Source organism: Pinus tabuliformis, chromosome 8, assembly GCF_031772625.1.
Source record: "Pinus tabuliformis cultivar Carrire ecotype Pingquan chromosome 8, CPIR1, whole genome shotgun sequence".
Lineage (NCBI taxonomy): Eukaryota > Viridiplantae > Streptophyta > Pinopsida > Pinales > Pinaceae > Pinus > Pinus tabuliformis.
Window position 1 is genome coordinate 910,135,127 of NC_142294.1, and position 16,721 is coordinate 910,151,847.

A 16,721-nucleotide genomic window follows, 5' to 3' on the forward strand; every position below is an offset into this window, starting at 1 on the left:
AGATAAATGAAGCATCAATACAAAAATTTATGGAAAGTGAACCAACAATTGTATATATTAAGAAACTGAAAAGGGAAGCATACAACCTATGCCTTGATGTTGAGGCCTTCCTTTGGGTGGATGTCCAAGTCCAAGAAAATACTCTTCAAGCACTCCTTCTCCAAGCTAGAAATGGGAAGCATGTAAGCATAATCTTAGCATAGGGATGCAACAATCAATGACCAACCATTTAGGAATGGAGGGGAATGAATTTATAGGTAGGGAGAGGGAGTTAGGACCTCACCAAAGATAGAGGAAGGTCCACATCTCAAGGAGGAAGCTCATAGGGATAATATCAAAGGGTAATATTGGGATAATTTGACCACATCCATAACAAACAACATCCAGCTCGTCGTTCTGGAAGCCTCTAGATCACGAAGCTTCTCCTCTAGTTTGGGAAAAACTTCCAGAAGGATGCCAGTGCGAGTTTTCCTATGAAAACCCGCACTAGAAGTGCAAGTGTATAACTGAGAAACCTGCCATCAACACAGGTAGGAAGTGGAGAAAAACACACTGATGCCATAAATTAGGTTTTAAGGCAACTTTCTCTAGAATGATTTCAGGGCAGTTTTCCTTTGATTCCTCAGGGAGGTTTTTGTCTGTATATCATGATGGATATTCTACACAGTAGTCAATGTTTTGGCACTCCGAGATATGGCACGGGAAGTGAATAGGAGACATGAAAAAATATTGTGTAACAGATGCCCCCTAAAGCATGAAGGAAGAACAAGGAGTGATGGCTGAGATGATTTACAAGTCAGTGCAAGGACAAGAACAACACTGTCAGGAGACCTGCAAATCAAGCATATACATATACATATATGAAATATCTTTTGATCATGCATAAAAATACAGGAATAGGAATCTAATGATACATGAATCCACGGTATGGAAACAACCATCCAAATAAGAGGGACCATGTGTAAGGATCCTCGGTATGGTCACAACCATCCGAATAGAAAGGATCATAAATATGGACCCACAGTATGGTCACAACCATCTGAATAGAAAGGATCATAAATACGGACCCACAGTATGGTCGCAACCATCCGTCTAGCAGAAACATGTATACAATAATGAATGACTTATAACTCCACGCAACCTATATTCTATCAAATAAAATCTAAAGTCTTCTGCTCCGTCTCGATTTGATCAATGTACGAATTCTAACGTGTGAATAGATATGTCAAAGTCAAACATGATAAAAAACCACCTGATTACTGGTTAATGATGTAAATCGTTTACAAATATGAGAGAAACCACCAATAATGACATTGTCTCTCAAGGTACAATCAACACAATCCACGAATGTGAATAATGGAACTGAAGTCGAACACCTGTGAAGTCATCCGATCGAAGGTCAATGATGTAAACCTGTCGTCGAATGCGAAGAACTTGCCATTGAGGCATGCAAGCTCTAAAGTATTGGAAGGGAGTTTCTAGATCATCTTCCCAGATAATGAGTTGAAGTCAACAGGAAGTGATCCATCGAAGGAGGCCCATAATGAATCCCACATCATTGACACAAACAAAGGATGTAATAGAGTAAATAAATAAGGTTCAAGACTATAGTAGAAAATCAAATAGTGTATAGGCAGTAAAGAACTGCAAATATGACATATCTTGAACACATCGATGACACGACTCCAGAGTTTGGTAGCATTAGATTCAACATAGGACCAGAAGTCATGATGATGGAACGATATGATCAGATGAGAGGAAAAATGGATTTCCCAAACCCAAGAAGGAAAATGACGAAGTGATGATATCCCAAACCTGACATGAATAACAGATGAGTGTCATGTTCAAGAGTGACATGTTGCCTTTACAAGATACACAAGATGGACACTTTCAATTTTTCCCCCACCATTTCTGGTGAGTATCCCGTATATTTTTTATCACAAGATTGAAGGGGATATCATATCCTTGCCATATAAGTTCACCCTTCGGATGAATCCATCCTACTAAGTTTTACGAGCCCTAGGTAGGAGGAATTCAGTCTCGTCATGGTGACAAGTCTTTCGTCGTTTAATTTTTTACGAGCCTGATGGAAGAGTAACTCGATGTCTTTTTCATATTTAGAGAGTTTGAAAAAGAGACAAAAAAGAAAACTCCATTAGGTTCCTTTTCGTAATTTGTCTCTTGAACCCAAAAAGGTAGAAATCAATATTCGAGAGAACCTCTTGACCAAGTCGATCAAGGTGTTCCTTTTTCGTAAATAGTCAATCCCAACCCAAAAAAGGGGTAAATGTATATTTAGACGACATCAATTCATTTAATTTAACGAGTTAGTAAAGACAAGTACTCGACGATCTTTTCATTTTTTGAGAATCAGAAAAGAGCTTAAAGATGACTCTAGGGGGGTCATTTTTCTATTTATTTTTGACAATTCCGAAAAAGTAATATAATAAAACTTGTTGAATTAGTCAAATTAAATCACTTTAATCTAGAAGATATGACTTGTCGCTACACAAGGAAACACACATTAGCGATTTCGAGGAAAAATATCAAAAAATGAGTGAAAAATTCCCTTAGTTGGTAAACATATTATTTAAAAACTATAAATAAGGCAAAAATTAAATCTTTTTTACCATTTTACAAATTTGCACTTGTGGAAGCATTTTTACCTCATTTTACCTCGAATTTTAGGTAAGGAGCACGAGCAATCTAGGATGCCATTTTTCGAGTTGCTTGTCACAGGTAATAGACCTATCCTTCCTTTTCATTTTGGCAGTCATTTTAAGCACTTTCATCCATAGGGAAGGCTGTAAGGAGGATTTTTAAAAAATGTACATCGTGGGTGATTAGCGCGGGTTTCACCCATCGGGGTCGTGCTGATCACCCTGAGGCCAAAAAAAATTTCCGAAACAAACACGTTGGCATCGAGGTAAAATTTTTGAAATGAAATCCTCCATGAAAAATAGTCAATCTTGATTTCCCCCCATGGATGCTCTAAAATGTTGTTTTATCGATGTTTTGCAGAAAAACCAGTCCAAAATGGTGATCGAGTGGAAAGAGAGGGGTCATGAAGCTGAGGACCATCAGGCAATGTAGGATGATGACTGTATCGAAGCCCTTCGAGCATGTGGACTGCTCAAATTCTTCATGATTCCTGGGATCATAGCACAACCCAAATTATTGCAGCATTTAATTAGTTGGTGGGATGTAGATCGCCAATTGTTTATGTTTGGGGACCAAGATCTTGAAATAGAGGTCACTGACATCTACTTCATTACTGGGTTGTCCAAAAAGGGACAACAGGTACAACTATCTGGGTCACAACCTGGAGAAGAGAGCACAAACATGCTTATTGCGAGACATTGTCCAGGTGTTGAAATATGGCAACAAGAATATTCTAATTTAATTTGTCTTTAAATTAAATTGTGAATTAAAATCGAATTTAGTCTTAACAGCTACTTGGAAATAATTAATTAATTAATTTAAATTAATTAGTTGGAGAAATTCAAGTTAGAAGTCTTTCTGAAGTCATGCAAGAGTTATCCATTAAATTAAGGAGATAAGATTGAGTTAGCTGTAATTAGTTAACTCAGTTTACTGAGTTAAGTCCAGTTAAATTAGTTCCAAATTGTTTGAGGAACTAATAGTGAGTTAACAGTCAGTTGATGCATTAATGCACTCAACTAGTGCTACTCTAGTTAACTGAAGATTCCCTCATCAGAAACTCATGCATGCCTATTTTGAGAAAGACCCAGTTGAGATTAATGTTCATGGACAATGTACTATCAATTGAATGTGCTTTTTCATGGAGAAAAATCATGCATGTAGTCAAGGATTTATCCTTGAGGATTGCGCAGTTTTGAAGGAGATCATCCACTTGGTAACAAGAAATCATCCACAAGGAACAACATAAGGAAATAGGAGCTTGTAGGGCAGGGAGGAAGGCTGGAGAGAAGCCAAGATTGCCTGTGAGCATCTATGAGGATTGTACTGAGAGCTGGCTAGCTATGAGAGCTAAGGATTTGTATAATTCCTATGTATTTCCACCATGTATGATAAAACAATAGTGTGGGGTTTTTAGTTGAGGCCTTCCCCAAAGTAATTTCATGTGTATTGTGCCATTGATTTTTCTTCTTCTGGTTATATTGTTTAGCTCAATCTTTAAGCTTCCACAAATTGATAGTAGAAGTAGGTTATAGTATTCTACTTTGATTTATATCGCATTATTGGGGTAACCTACCATCAAATATTTTCTACATGGTATCAGAGCTGGATTTGTAGAAATGTCTACATGGTATCAGAGTTGTGAATAGTATACTGAGAAGAGAATTCAAAGTTTGAAGTTCGGGGTTGCAAGTGCAAATCGAATTCATATCATACTTCAAGGTTGGCCAATGGCGTTCTATGGCTTGAGACTTGAGTATGCCTTGGAAGGTAGCTCGAATTACATAGCATGGAAAGATAGAATGGAGGATGTATTAGAAGACAATGGCTTGAAGGAATTCATTGATCAAGAAATCCCAAAGCCAGCTTCAACTAATTCACAAGAGTTGGCTGAGTGGAAGAAGTGTGTGGCAAAGGTGAGACGGATTATCCTTGAGGGAGTTCGAGACCTTATTGTCTTGAGTCTCCATGGGAAGGATACTCCATTTTAAATGTGGAAGACATTGAAGGACCTCTACCAGAACATTAGCGACCAGAGAAAATTGGTGCTCAAGGATAAGCTTCGAAGAATCAAGATGGGAAAGGGTGATACTATTTCCACATATCTGAATAAGATCACCACATGCAGAGATGAGTTTGTCAGTGTGGGAATAACTACTGCTGATGATGATATGGTGAGCCTCGCTCTCCTTGGCCTTCCAAAGAGTTGGAATAGCTACCAGGACTCTGTGAATGGAAGGGAGAAACTGTCGGATTGGGAACGACTGTGGTCGGATATTATGCAGGAGGAGCACACGAGATGGTTCTTCATCCAAGAATGATGAAGAAGAAAATATGGCCTTAGCAAGTAAGGTAAGGAAAGGGAAGGGGAAGGCTTCCCATTTCAAATCAAATTATTCTCATGGAGGGAAGAAGGGTGACATGTCTAAAGTAAGATGCTTTAATTGTCACAAGATGGGACATTATGCAACTAATTTCCCATCGAAGAAGTCCAAGAAGGGATCCTCAGAAGGATCAGAAGGTGAGGCATTAGCCTCTCAGTTCGAAATGGAATTTACCATCATCGTATGCATGGTGTCATCGATGATGGGTTGTGTCTAGTATCTTGACAGTGGAGCCTTATTCCACATGACAGGTGATAAAAATTTATTCAGTGCCTTGGAGGAGAAAGACCTCAAGATGCACATAGAGATGGGTGACGATGGAAGGTATAATGTTTAGGAGTGGGCACTATTGCTTTTAAGAGGGAGCATGGAGCTCCTCTCACCTTGACATATCTGATGTATGTGCCTGGACTGAAGAAGAACTTGGTATCGATCGTGATGTTGGAGGACAAAGGCTATGATGTTGTCTTCAATAAAGGAAAGGCGTTCCTAAGACACATAGCCACGGGTCAGACCAAAAGGATAGGGATTCGGGTGAAGAATCTCTATAAACTAGAGGTAGATGGTTGTGTAGGATTGAGTACTGTTAGCGCTTGAAATTTCACCTTAGGCTGAAAAAGGTAAACTCCAAGGCAACATCAAACCACTTAGCCTCGTAGCTAGCCCTACGGGGCAGGAGAGGGCTCTCTCCGGTCTATCTCAGCAAAAGTTTTCTAAAAGGGGCTGAGATTACTTTAAAAGAAACCGATTTTAGGCTAGTAAATCGATAAAAAAGGGGTTTTTAATAAAATGACGGGGATTTTCTGGGCTGCATGGGCAAAGTAACAACTTGAGCAGAGAAATGTAATCAAGAACACAGATTATCCCCTGAGGCAAGGTAGGCAAGAAATTTAACATCAAATTGAGATTACATGGAATGGCAAGACTGCTGAGGAGCTAACAAGGGCATAGAAGATGAATCCTTGTCAAACAGAAGAAAACATTGAATATGAAAAAACTTAAAGGCAGAGCATAAAGATTATGAATCCTACCTTAACATTTCATTTGTTCAATTGGAAACGATCATGAAATGAAATGAAAACATAACAGGCTACATATGAAACATAAGGAAAACTTATGCTAAATTTCATACCACAGGAATCTCAAAAGCCAGAGCTGTGTATTTTCATTAAAATCTCTGTCAAAGACTGTACAATGGAAGCTCTCTGTTCTCCACCAGCTCTCAGAACTCTCTTTCCCCTCTTGCTAACCTTTTCAAATGATTATCTTTATACATTAAATAAACTATTCTAAAAAAAAAACAAAACACAACAGATCGACCCCAAAACAGGGGCGTTGTTTCACCTGCAGTTACAAAAAAGAGATAAAATCATTTCTTTTTCCTAAAACAGAGGATCATTCCCCTTGAAATCCTCTGATGGCTAATAAACCGGAGTGCAGATCCTTTTGACTTATTAACTGAAGTCATTAATAGGAAATCGGTTCCTATTTTTCTGTTGTGGTTGATGTCTTCGTGGTGTTTGGTCCTTTACTTTTCACCTTCGCTTTCTGAACTTCTTTCAATCGACTTGTTGCATCTAACAGAGACCGAAAACATGTATGTGCCACCTCCAACATCATATCATTACATGGCAATTCTAGAAGATGTTCCAACACTTTCACCAATGTCATCACAACTAGCTTAATCTCTGATTCCAGCGTCAACCCTGGCTCAGAAGAATTGTCGGCTAAATATGCCAATGATTCAGCCCATTTTAAAAATCCATTGCCAGGATCCATTCCATCCTTTTGTTCTAACAAAACCTTCTGAACTGAACTCGGGGAGCATAAATAGCATGCTGCAATAACGAGGAGAAGTGGTTTCCCAAGTGGAACAGACCTACTCTTCAGTTGATTGAAACGTGAATGTGACGCCTATGCAAAACGGATTACTAGTGCAGTTCTTGTGCCTTCACTTTCAAATGAAAATTTTGGAACATGAAGAAGAGAATGAGAAAGAAAACATGCACGCCATGTTGCAGCAGAATATGCCAATTCTATTGCTGAGCTTATGAATGTGGCAATGCCTTCAACCATAGAACGTGGTGCAACAGGTGGGGCTAGCGATGGTGGAACAGCTGCCATTACGAAATTTTTAGCTCGCGCCTTTCATTCAAAATAATAGCTTCATGAATTGCTTCCAATACAGCTAGATCCTCATCTTCTTCCCATGCACTCCATTCAGCTATCAAATCTGCCCAAACTTGTAAAAGTGTTTCAATCTTATGTGTTGTCACTAATTCTGGTTCATTGGCATACTTCAAAATTGAACATATTAGTACAGATGCTTCATTTAAACATGAGGAAGGAGGTAGAATTTCACAAACATTCACTTCCTCTACATGAGAAAGCCATGCCCATTGTAAAAGATCAGCAAATGTATCTGCAACTGAAACACAACCAGAATTCCACTCCTCTAAGGATATACTTCCATTCCCATTTTCATCTGGTTCTGCACTGTCCCAATAGCGAACCAAGGTTTTGGGACAGGTGGAATGTGTCTCAGTATTTCTCCTTTGATAGCAGATATAATTGCTAGAACATGAAGCCTAACTTCCTCTTCACCTACTTCCGCTGTAGCAGCTAGCAATTGCAGTGAAAGGGAGGCTTCTTCCTTATCCTTACTAGTTCCACCTACAAGAACTTGCAAGAAATTTAGCCACTCTGTTGGTGTGTACTCCTCCTGAAGAAGTGCTGCAAAAGCACCAGCTGCAGATGCACGAACTGGATACCAAGATACATTTCCAACATTTGGTGCAACAAAGGCCTTTAACAATGAATTATATATCTCCTCATTCAACTCCTTAGGAAGAGAAACTGCAAGCTCTTCCAGCAACCAATTGGCGTTGGCAATAAGATAAGGTGAAGGTGAGGGCATTGAATAAAGAGGCACCACTCGTGTTCGAAGTAAAAGCGATACATGCCCAGAACTTTGAACTTTAAAAAACTCTTGTAGGCTTCCATTTGATGTCAATGACAACTATGATGAAAAGGCCTTCATCTGTTTAAGAGCAGAAATGACTAAAGGGGCCTTGTCGAGAGATATTTGTTTAAAATTCTTAACTAAAGAGGCCGCTGCAAGAAAATGTAACTCTGAGCCTTCTTTTTCATCTTTACCACGACCCTTCCTTATTTGATTGATGGCCGCGCTCCACACAAGTACACGCCATACAGAGCTCGAGTATTTCTCCCCCCACTCAAATCGATAGCCACAACATAATATTTTTTTGTTTTCGCCGGTTTAAAATTTTCAAGACCGCCAAGTGTATAAAGCACCTCAGCATATGATAAGTGAAAGAATGGATTTGATGGTTGAGCAAGTATTAGCTCTTCAAAACAAAAATCTGCCTGCTTACACATTTGAAGAGAAATGTATAAGTCTGCAAGTTCCCTCCATGCATCATAATCTGCCATAAATATCTCCAGGCATTTATTAAGAAGATCCACAGCTCCTGATAAATTTCCCTGTGCTTTAGCTATGGCAACCGTCCTTTTGTGAATTTGTTGGTCTAATGGATGCTCTTCCAATAGGCCTGAGTAAACTTTTTCTGCTCGTGTCCAGGATCCTTTAGCCTCAAACCACATTCCTTTGATCAATAAGACGCAGGGCATTCCCAGCGCTAACACAATCATTTGATTCAATAGCTGTGACAATGAAGTTTGTTTGGGATTTCCAGTGAGACCTCTCCAAATAGCTTGTAACTTGCTTTGCCTCTGATTGCTGATGATGTTTTGTTTTCTTCTGTTTGTGCTTTTGCAGAGATAGGAGCTGAGGAAGCTGCTGCCTTTTGAAGAGCTGGAGAATTTGATACATATTCTAAAAAACACATTTAATGATTTCTTCTTCAAAACAGGGTTTTGAAGAAGAATCAATCTCACATTTGACATACAAGACGGAGTCTAACATCGGCTCCACTTGGGATGGCAGCTGCCGCTTCGTGGAGGTGCCAAGAACCGCAGAACTTTGGGAGAGCAGACAGTGCCTCCATCCATTGGGCAATGGAGTCCATTATTTCAACAAATCAACACAACTGAAGACTCAACTTATTAACTGGAAACTGACTGAATTGACTAATTCAGCAAACTTCAAACTAAACTGTAATGAAACTGGAACAAGATGATGCCTTTTGGCTGCTTATTTATTTACAACATCTACCCTAATCTGCTGTACAAACAATAGATCAGGTAATACTAAAATTCCAGATTAACCATTCAAGTAAACCTGAGAATGATGCCGGTTGAGAATGCTTCCTCCAGGACACAGATGTGATTGCTGGCAGCCCTTCATGCACGTAATGAGCCTGGTCATGTACAAGACAGCCTGATCTATCAATCAAACTGAAAAATGTGTCCATGTATGTTTCCATTGGATCGCGGAAGCCGGACTCTGTTGGCTGCCCCAACTCTGCAATACATACTTCCAGCTGCACACTGTCAATGTAAACATCTGTAGGCAAGTCTGTTATTTCTTGTTGCGAAGGAGGAAGGATTTCCAAGAACTTTTTAGGGTCTTGGAAATCATATGACTGGATTTGCTCATCTAAACATTGAATCTCCTTTTCGATTCTTTCAACAATTAACTCACAAAATTTAGTTTTGAAATAAGGGAACTTTGGAGATTTCAACCAATTCATCAAATTCAGTATTTGCTAAGTCATTTCTTATTTCTTCTACAGCTTCACACAGGGTAGGGTTTGCCACATACCCTACCATTGCATGAGTGAATCAACAAGCACTGGAATGTCTGGATCGAATTGGAGTCGCCAGGTGAATGGTTCAGCCTGCATATGTGTCTGACTGCTGTCCACCATCAGCATCAGATCTGCAATTTGATTTCATGTACTGGGACAAGACAATCAACAAGTCAAATGTTCTCCCCAGTATGGTCGCCAATATGTTAGCGCTTGAAATTTCACCTCAGGCTGAAAAAGGTAAACTCCAAGGCAACATCAAACCACTTAGCCTCGTAGCTAGCCCTACGGGGTAGGAGAGGGCTCTCTCCGGTCTATCTCAACAAAAGTTTTCTAAAAGGGGCTGAGATGACTTTAAAAGAAACTGATTTTAGGCTAGTAAATTGATAAAAAAGGGGTTTTTAATAAAATGACGGGGTTTTTCTGGGCTGCATGGGCAAAGTAACAACTTGAGCAGAGAAATGTAATCAAGAACACAGATTATCCCCTGAGGCAAGGTAGGCAAGAAATTTAACATCAAATTGAGATTACATGGAGTGGCAAGACTGCTGAGGAGCTGACAAGGGCATAGAATATGAATCCTTGTCAAACAGAAGAAAACATTGAATATGAACAAACTTAAAGGCAGAGCATAAAGATTATGAATTCTACCTTAACACTTCATTTGTTCAATTGGAAACGATCATGAAATGAAATGAAAACATAACAGGCTACATATGAAACAGAAGGAAAACTTATGCTAAATTTCATACCACAGCAATCTCAAAAGCCAGAGCTGTGTATTTTCATTAAAATCTCTGTCAAAGACTGTACAATGGAAGCTCTCTGTTCTCCACCAGCTCTCAGAACTCTCTCTCCCCTCTTGCTAACCTTTTCAAATGATTATCTTTATACATTAAATAAACTATTCTAAAAAAAAAACAAAACACAACAGATCGACCCCCAAAACAGGGGCGCTGTTTCACCTGCAGTTACAAAAAAGAGATAAAATCATTTCTTTTTCCTAAAACAGAGGATCGTTCCCCTTGAAATCCTCTGATGGCTAATAAACCGGAGCGCATATCCTTTTGACTTATTAACTGAAGTCATTAATAGGAAATCGGTTCCTATTTTTCTGTTGTGGTCGATGTCTTCGTGGTGTTTGGTCCTTTACTTTTCACCTTCGCTTTCTGAACTTCTTTCAATCGACTTGTTGCATCTAATAGAGACCGAAAACATGTATGTGCCACCTCCAACATCATATCATTACATGGAAATGCTAGAAGATGTTCCAACACTTTCACCAATGTCATCACAACTAGCTTAATCTCTGATTCCAGCGTCAACCCTGGCTCAGAAGAATTGTCAGCTAAATATGCCAATGATTCAGACCATTTTAAAAAAAATCCATTGCCAGGATCCATTCCATCCTTTTGTTCTAACAAAACCTTCTGCACTAAACTCGGGGAGCATAAATAGCATGCTGCAATAATGAGGAGAAGTGGTTTCCCAAGTGGAACAGACCTACTCTTCAGTTGATTGAAACGTGAATGTGACGCCTATGCAAAACGGATTACTAGTGCAGTTCTTGTGCCTTCACTTTCAAATGAAAATTTTGGAACATGAAGAAGAGAATGAGCAAGAAAACATGCATGCCATGTTGCAGCAGAATATGCCAATTCTATTGCTGAGCTTATGAATGTGGCAATGCCTTCAACCATAGAACGTGGTGCAACAGGTGGGGCTAGCGGTGGTGGAACAACTGCCATTACGAAATTTTTAGCTCGCGCCTTTCATTCAAAATAATAGCTTCATGAATTGCTTCCAATACAGCTAGATCCTCATCTTCTTCCCATCCACTCCATTCAGCTATCAAATCTGCCCAAACTTGTAAAAGTGTTTCAATCTTATGTGTTGTCACTAATTCTGGTTCATTGGCATACTTCAAAATTGAACATATTAGTACAGATGCTTCATTTAAACACGAGGGAGGAGGTAGCATTTCACAAACATTCACTTCCTCTACATGAGAAAGCCATGCCCGTTGTAAAAGATCAGCAAATGTATCTGCAACTGAAACACAACCAGAATTCCACTCCTCTAAGGATATACTTCCATTCCCATTTTCATCTGGTTCTGCACTGTCCCAACAGCGAGCCAAGGTTTTGGGACAGGTGGAATGTGTCTCAGTATTTCTCCTTTGATAGCAGATATAATTGCTGGAACATGAAGCCTAACTTCCTCTTCACCTACTTCCGCTGCAGTAGCTAGCAATTGCAGTGAAAGGGAGGCTTCTTCCTTATCCTTACTAGTTCCACCTACAAGAACTTGCAAGAAATTTAGCCACTCTGTTGGTGTGTACTCCTCCTGAAGAAGTGTTGCAAAAGCACCAGCTGCAGATGCACGAACTGGATACCAAGATACATTTCCAACATTTGGTGCAACAAAGGCCTTTAACAATGAATTATATATCTCCTGATTCAACTCCTCAGGAAGAGAAACTGCAAGCTCTTCCAACAACCAATTGGCGTTGGCAATAAGATAAGGTGAAGGTGAGGGTATTGAATAAAGAGGCAGCACTCGTGTTCGAAGTAAAAGCGATACATGCCCAGAACTTTGAACTTTAAAAAACTCTTGTAGGCTTCCATTTGATGTCACACTAATTTGTGTGGACCATTCTCAATGACATCCATAGCGAAGCGAAGGTATTATGTGATTTTCATTGACAACTATTCTCATAAATGCTCGATTTATTTCATGCAGAAGAAGGACCAAACCTTCACAATTTTTTGTGAGTTCAAAGCTTTGGTCGAGAAAGAGTCAAGGAAGAATATCAATGCCTTGAGAAGTGACAATGGTGGAGAATATGTCTCTCAAGAGTTTAAGGACTTCTGTGTAGTGGAAGGAATTAAACGAGAGTTGACGGCACCTCATAGCCCACAACAGAATGGGGTGGCTGAGAGGAAGAACAAAACTATTGTAGGGGTAGCATGGGAAATGCTGCATGACCAAGGGCTACCACTTCACTTATGGGCTGAGGCATGCAACCCAGCGGTCTATTTGCAAAATAGAAGGCCGCATTGCATACTTGGGATGAAGACACCAGAGGAAGATTTCTCTGGTAAGAGACTAGATGTGGGTCACTTCAATGGGGTACACTGATACACCTCACAACTATTGGGTGTACTTGCCTACCAGTCAGAGGAAAGTGGTTCGCAGAGATCTCAAGTTTAATGAGCAGAAGGCCATGCGAGTTTCCCTTGAGAGGGAGCTCCAACTACAGGCTGTGGACGAACTGTTGGTTCCTAAGGAGGAGGAGCCTCAGACTGATGTGGAGAAGCCGCATGCAGAGATTCCAGGAGTGGATACATCCACTTAAGCAGAGTCTTCTAGAGATGGACGGAAGCGCACAAGAGAAGCTGACAGATTGTTGGAGGATGCGAGAGAGAATGTGGGTGCACCATATTCTTAGTGCAAATAGAGGAGGTCACCTGAGAGGTACACTGGATACATGGCCCTTACTGGGGAATGTGTTGAGACCGAGCCATCTTCCTTTGAGGAAGCAGTGCAGTAGCTGATTTGGGTTGATGTTATGGTGGAGGAGTATGACTCCATAGTTTGTAACAGTGTTTGGGACGTGGTTCCAAGACCGAATAACAAGTCAGTTGTGAGTTCCCGTTGGCTTTACAAAGTAAAGCAAGCTATTGATGGTAGTGTGGAGAAGCATAACGCAATATTTGTTGCTCGTGGCTTTTCATAGGTCGAGAGGATTGACTATGATGAGACTTTTTCTCCTGTCGCAAGGTACTCATCTATCAGATCTATGTTGGCACTATCAGCACAGATGGGTTGGAAGATCCATTAGATGGATGTGAAGACTGCATTCCTCAATGTCCAGATTGAGGAAGAGGTGTACATAGAGCAGCCGGAAGGTTTTGAGACCTTTGATCGTGAGTCACACATGTTTTGAATCAAGAGAGAATTGTATGGGCTGAAGTAAGCACCTCGTGCTTGGTACACTAGGATAGACAACTACTTCACCGGGTTGGGCTTCACAAAGAGTGAAGCGGATGCGAACCTGTACCACATCGTGGTGAAATGTAAGCTGTTGATCATCGTACTTTATGTTGATGATCTCATATTGAATGGTGATGATCAGTTGATCGTGTCTTGCAAGGAGGACCTTGCAAGAGAATTCAAGATGAAAGACATGGGTCTCATGCATTACTTCCTTAGCATGGAAGTGTGGCAGAAGGATGGGAAGTTGTTTGTGTCTTAGGGCAAGTATGCCAACGAGATACTCAGGAGATTCACATGGAGAAGTGCAAGCCCATGAAAACTCCTCTAGAAGGTAACTAGAGGAAGGAGGTTGCTACTTCAAGAGAAGTGGTAGAGACTACTATGTATAGGAAGCTTGTGGGTTCACTAATGTACTTAGTGAACACATGACCAGATTTGTGCTATGCAGTGAAACAGCTGAGTCAAGCGATGGTTCAGCCTACCAAGATGTTTTGGAAGGAAGAAAACCATGTATTGAGATACCTCAAAGGTACATCTGAGTATGGATTATGGTACAGACAGACAGAGGGACTGAAGCTACTGGGCTTCACTAATGCAGATTTGGCAGGGAGTCCATCAGATCGGAAGAGCACATCAGGAGGTATTTTCAACCTTGGGTCAGTAGAAATTTCTTGGTACAACAGGAAACAAAGGTCGGTTGCACTCAGCTCGATAGAGGAAGAATACATGGCTGCAAGTCAGGCAGCATGTGAGGCCATCTGGATGCAGAAAATCCTAGTTAATTTGTTTGATCAGCGGATGGATCCAACTGTGATCTATTGTGATAATTAGAGTTGTATCAAACTCTCTAAGAATCCAGTATTTCATGATAGGTCCAAGCACATCGACATCCGGTATCATCATCTCAGAGACTGTGTAGTGAGGAGGATCATGTTGCTGTAGTATATTTCGACAGAGGAGCAAGATGATGACATTTTGACAAAGGCATTGTCAAAGTGTAAATTCGAGTTCCATAGACATAGGATTGGGGTGACAGATAATCACTTTCTTGTTGAGAGGGAGTGTTGAATTATGGCAACAAGAATATTCCAATTTAATTTGTCCTTGAATTAAATTGTGAATTAAAATCGAATTTAGTCTTAACAGCTACTTGGAAATAATTAATTAATTTATTTTAAATTAATTATTTGGAGAAATTCAAGTTAGAAGTCTTTCTGAAGTCATGCAAGAGTTATCCCTTAAATTAAGGAGATAAGATTGAGTTATATTTGAGTTTTAATTAGTTAACTTAGTTTACTGAGTTAAGTCCAGTTAAATTAGTTCCAAACTATTTGAGGAACTAATAGTGAGTTAACAGTTAGTTGATGCATTAATGCACTCAACTAGTGCTACTCCAGTTAACTGAAGATTCCCTCATCAAAAACTCATGCATGTCTATTCTGAGAAAGACCCAGTTGAGATTAATGTTCAAGGACAATGTACTATCAGTTGCATGTGTTTTATCATGGAAAAAAATCATGCATGCAGTCAAGGATTTATCCTTGAGGATTGCGCAGTTTTGAAGGAGATCATCCACTTGGTAATAGGAAATCATCCACAAGGAACAACGCAAGGAAATAGGAGCTTGGAGGGCAGAGAGGAAGGCTGGAGAGAAGCCAAGATTTCATGTGAGCATCTGTGAGGATTGTACTAGGAGCTGGATAGCTGTGAGAGCTAAGGCTTTGTATAATTTCTATGTATTTCCACCATGCATGATAATACAATAGTGTGGGTTTTTAGCTGAGGCTTTCCCCAAAGTATTTTCATGTGCATTGTGCCATTTATTCTTCTTCTTCTGGTCATATTGTTCAACTCGATCTTTAAGCTTCCGCAAATTGATAGTAGAAGTAGGTTATAGTATTCTGCTTTGATTTATATTGCATTATCGGGTTAACCTACCATCAGAGATTTTCTACATGGTATCAGAGCTGGATTTGTAGAAATCTCTACACCGGGAGCCAAAAAGGGTAATAGTGGGAAGAGTCACATAACAACCATCGACAATATTCCATTGCAAACCATCTTACACACCATGGCCCAAATAGTAGGGGCACAAGCATTGCATGAGGTGTCAAAGTCTTACTTCGAGTAGGCAATCGAATTCCCAAACCCCACGGTATTCAACTGGTGTGAAGGTTTATTGGCATGCATGAAACACCAATTAACCAAGTGCAAGAGGAAAAATCTGAAAGAATTTGGTTTCAGATCTATTCTGGTGACGTTCATCCTGGAACGTGTGCCATTATTTCGTTACCAATGGCTGGAAGTGGATCCACCAACACCCAAAGATCAATGTTTGGTTAGATGGGGAGAGCTGATGCCGTGACATGGGGACGGTCAATAGATTTCTTTCCCTCCAACATTTTTTGGATAGCTACATCAACAACTAATCATGATCGATGATTGGGCGTACGCAGGGACAGATTTCCGAGGAGATCTAGATATTTCACTTCCTCTGGGGGAGCAGTGGACTGAATCAAGCAAAAAAATATTTTTTGAAGTTTTTTAAGTTTATATCATTTTTTTCATGTGTACTGAGATTCGATTTGTAATTTTGTGCAGATATGAGACCAGAGAGACCTCCATGGGTTTCTCCAATAGCTAGGCGAGTGGCATTTCAAATCAAGGATGCTCCCTTGTATGTAGAAGGAGAATATCCCATTTTTGAGGTTGATCGGAATCTAGAAAGTTTAACCAGGGGAATTCCAGAGTATGCCTTGAGTGATGAGGTTCCATTGCGCTATCAGAGGCACACAATGGGAGTATCCGCCAGACTATGTCGACTGTTGGGCCGAGTAATTAGGGTTTTCTCGTGCTATCATCGACACCATGTGGGCGAATAGCCAACTTCTAGTTTACTTTTTGCACTATGTAGGCCTGGAAAGCCATGTGTCTTGAAACACAACTT

At 40.1% G+C, this 16,721-nt stretch overlaps 1 pseudogene; it reads right to left on the reverse strand.

Annotated features, from left to right (window-relative positions):
- Positions 1-8,064: 8,064 nt before the first annotated feature.
- Positions 8,065-8,669, reverse strand: LOC149238495 (uncharacterized; annotated as a pseudogene).
- Positions 8,670-16,721: the final 8,052 nt, after the last annotated feature.